This window comes from Sturnira hondurensis, unplaced genomic scaffold (assembly GCF_014824575.4).
Source record: "Sturnira hondurensis isolate 20B ecotype Veracruz unplaced genomic scaffold, ASM1482457v3 Scaffold0005329, whole genome shotgun sequence".
Taxonomy (NCBI): domain Eukaryota; kingdom Metazoa; phylum Chordata; class Mammalia; order Chiroptera; family Phyllostomidae; genus Sturnira; species Sturnira hondurensis.
The window spans coordinates 13477084-13481306 of record NW_028077960.1 but is presented as its reverse complement, the minus strand read 5'-3'; the positions used below and the strand labels follow the sequence as shown (position 1 = coordinate 13481306).

The 4223-nt window shown below is 35.5% G+C and overlaps 1 non-coding gene across 1 annotated transcript; it reads right to left on the bottom strand.

The window, feature by feature from the left end:
• Positions 1-3186: 3186 nt before the first annotated feature.
• On the bottom strand, positions 3187-3312 carry LOC118987876 (U6atac minor spliceosomal RNA). Its single transcript, XR_005066676.1, has one exon. It is a non-coding gene; the product is annotated as a U6atac minor spliceosomal RNA (small nuclear RNA).
• Positions 3313-4223: the final 911 nt, after the last annotated feature.

Genomic DNA, 4223 nt, shown 5'->3' with positions numbered 1-4223 from the left:
CTCCAGTTTCCATTTGCAGTCTTCCTTCTTTCTAAAACAAAACAAACAAAAAAGCCCCATAACTTAGCCATAAGAAAAGATGATATATTGCCATCTGCAACAACATGGTTGGATCTTGGGAATATTATGCTAAATGAAATCAGTCAGACAGAAAAAGCTAAGAACCATATATTTTCTTTTCTTTCCTTTTTGGTTGTCAAGTGATCTCTAATTGAAATTTTTCCTTTGTAGTTCTTAACTAGGCAGGCATTCCACTGCGGCACTGTTGATGTCATCTCTGATGCCATGAGCGTGGCTGCCATGACATTGCAGCCCACAGACTGGGCTGTCTCGGGGATCTGTTTAATGGTTCCAGAGAGTTCTCTAGCTAAAGATCGGTGCTGCATCTGTCAGGCAAGGTTGACGATCTCATCAAAAGTGATATTTTCACTGTGCTTAGTGTTTTTTTTTTTTTTTTTTTTGCTTCTTTCTTCCTCATGGTGGTTCTTTGAGGGCTTTGATGATCAGGGAAAAGGCAGAAAGCACTACCTCAGTCTGGGCCTGTTCTGAGTGGTCAGTTCCACTGTGATCCTCAGACTCTTCCAGTCACTGGTTGCTTTGCTGATGTCATCACCAACCTTTTTGCGGGGACAGGCCCAGGGGGCCAATCTTGGGGGCCAGGGCAGACGTGGCACTGACTTCCCTGCCAATGCACCTCAAGTAAATGACTTTGATCTCCTTGGGGTTGAACTTTGGTAGCACGGTGGAGGCGGCTGGTTTCAGATGAACCTGGATTCCAGGCCACCAATTAAAGTTGCACCTTTGTCTCCTCCCAGGCGAAAGCAAGAACCATAGAGTTTCACTCACAGGTGGGATAAAAGCTGAAAACAATAAATAAACAAACAAAAAAAAAACCCAAACAATTAAAAACCCAGACACAGATGGTCAAATATAGGGTGATGGAAGAAGATTTGACTTTAAGTGTTGGATACACAATACAAAATACATATGATATATCATGAAATTGTACACTTGAAACCTATATAATGTAATCAACCAACGTATCTCAATAAATTTAATTAAGAACAAAACAAAACACAATTTCCCCTGTGTCAAGAAGGCCTCACTAGGTCAGCCTATCTGGCATCATATTTTTTCTGTCTTTTCTCTCAGGTCAAGGTCTACCCTAATTTCAGCAGAAAATATTCTTGTTTCCTATTTTATTTACTTCTCCAAATACCTTTTAAGAAGGCACTATTTTTTCAATATTTACATAGATAAAAATCAAATTCACAGACGTTCACAAAATCTCATGTGAAACATGTCCTTCCTATACCAGGATAAAGAAAACAATTATTTTCATCAAGAATGAAAAATTAAGAGGGAGAGTTCTACACAGCAACTATAATTATTAAAATAATTATACCTATTTTAGCCTCCCTGTATTTTAGTTACTTTTCTAAAATTGTCTCTCTTTGTTCAATCTAGTATAAAAACATTTAGATTTTATCACTTCTTTAGTTCTTTATTTCTTTTTGAGGGCCTCTAGGTCACATAAAGTGTAAATTAATATGCTTTTCTCTTGAAAATCTGCCAGTTGTTACAGAATCCTACCTAGGACTAAACTGGGTAGAGGAAAAAATTTCCCTCTTCATACAATCTCATAAAATAAACAAAACTCTACAATGTTGATCTTTATCTTATCTTTCTGATCTTTTCATTACATTCTCTAACTTCGATACTTCAGCCAGTCTTATGATTTCCATCACCACACACAATCTGATGGCTAGTTGTCCAGTCTCATGCAGAAAGTCATTGCTGACTGACCTCTTCATAAAACTGTCTGGGTAGTATTTACATTTGTTGTGTCTCAGGCACATACTATTCAGAACATCCAAGACATAGTTTATTGTTTACTTCAATATACCAATCTTATTCTTCTTCAGAAATCTCTGAAGTCAGTTATCTGGTTGCTCAAGTCAAAAACCTATGGGTTTTACTTGTTCTTTCCAAAAGAACATGTTCTTTCTCTCCTCATGTTCTTTCCAAAATCACTAAATGCAGTATTGTTTTCTTAGAGCATTTTATCTCTTCTGCCAGTGATGGGCCTGGATTCATGCTAAATCCTCAAATACTCCCCCCTCTAATAGTGTCCCCCTTGTATATTTTGTCCACAATACTATCAGTGAATTTCATTAAATTAAAGATTTGATTAAGTTATTTTTTAATTTGAACCCTCCCAGGTCACCCTGTTTTTATCAGGCAAAGTTTATAAAATGCCTACAAGGCAGTATAATTTGACTCCTCTTATCTCACTGCCTTTCAGTTCATAGTTGTGGACTAGCTATGATGGTCTTTGTCTTTCTTATCTCTTATCTTTTTCTAGTCTAGATTCTTCTCAGACCAAATCATTATTTCCCTACACATTATTTTTCTTTCCTCAGTCATCATTTTCATCTTCACTAAAAGATCGCTTTTCCTAAAAGCATTTCCTAGGTATAGTTAACTTTTTATGCTACACATACCTATAATTTTCACTTCTTTCTAATTTGTACGCTTGAAACACATGTAGTTTCTGTAATGCTCTATTTTCTTTCATTTAATTAAACTCCATAAAGAGAGACAAAGTGATTCTTCTGTTCAAACCTGTAACTGAAGCAGCTAATACAGTACACTCTACAGAAGGTATTCACATACATTTTGTAAGAAAGATTAAATGCAATATTCAAGTATGAATCATAAGATTCTTTTCACTTTTTAAAATTAAATTTGTTGGGATGACATTGCTTCATACAGGTTTCAAGTGTATGACTCAATACAACATCATCTGCTCACTGCATCGCGTGCCCATTGCCTCAAAGCAAAGTCTCTTTTTGTCCCGCTGCTGTGCCCTTTTGCCAGTTCCACCAACCCTCTCCCCCCTTCCCTCTGGCCATCACCACACTGTTGTCTGTGTCCATGGGTTTTACATATATGTTCTTTGACTAATCTCTTCACCTTCTTTCATCCAGCCTTCCCCCAGCTGACAGCTATCAGTCTGTCCCACATACCCATAGCTCTATTTTGTTCGTCACTTTATTTTGTTCATTAGATTCTACATATAAGTGAGATCATACAGTATTTGCCTTTCACCAACTGGCTTATTTCAATTAGCATGATCTCCAGGGCCATTCACAATGTTGCAAAAGATGAGAGTTTCTTCTTTTTTAAGGCCCATGATTAGCTACCAGGGAGCAGGTGGCAATGCTTTAACCACACGTGTGCTGTTAGGCCCAAGAGACTCTTGCATCCTTTTTAAGGGGAATGCTAACCTTGTCTCCTTTCATGTAACACAAGGATCATAAGTTTTAGTAACACTGTTATTACTCTTTCTTTATCTCTTATGTATTATTTTATATTGAGTACTAAATGATTATGGGGGAAACCCATTAACCTTTGAAAAAATTTTAAGGAAAAACAAGGGGAAAGCGTTATACTGTAAAACTTTTTTCCATTTTTTTCTTTTAATTAAATTTAATTTTAATAATTTGATGTCTCAGAACATTTAACATACAATATTATATTAGTTTTAAGCATACAACACAGTGATTAGACATTTATGTAGCATACAAAGTAACCTCCTTGAGAAATCTAGTACTCATGTTCACAAGATAAATCTAAAAAAGTCAAATTCATATAACTATTGAATAGAATGGTGGCTGTAAGGTGAATGGGTGGGGGTTGGGGAGATGTCTGTCTTAGGGTACAAACATTCAGTTAAAAGATGAGTATGTTCTGAAAATCTAATATATGGTATGGTGATTATATTGTTAATAACTCTTTATTGTATACTTCAAATTTAAGAGAGTAGTTCTTAAGTTATCTAATCTCGTTTTAAAAAGGTAACTATATGAGATGAACATGTTGATTGTGATGATCATTTCACAACGTATGTATATATTACATCATCACACTGTATACTTCAAATATACATATTTTTATTTATAAATTACACCTCAGTAAAGCTGGAAGAGAAACTATAAAATGTGTTAAAAATCTATTTCAAGTTACCCCAAAGGCTATGTCCCTGAAGTGCTTTAATGTCTGTTTCAGAGTTTTTCTTCAAGAATTAATCTAGTACTCAAGTCTTTAAAGTTGCTTTCAGGAAGGAATTAGGAGATGAATAGAGTTAAGTGCTTATTAAATATTCTTTGCAATCATCTCTTTTGTACCATGATTCATTGATCATTTTCTCTGGGGAGGAG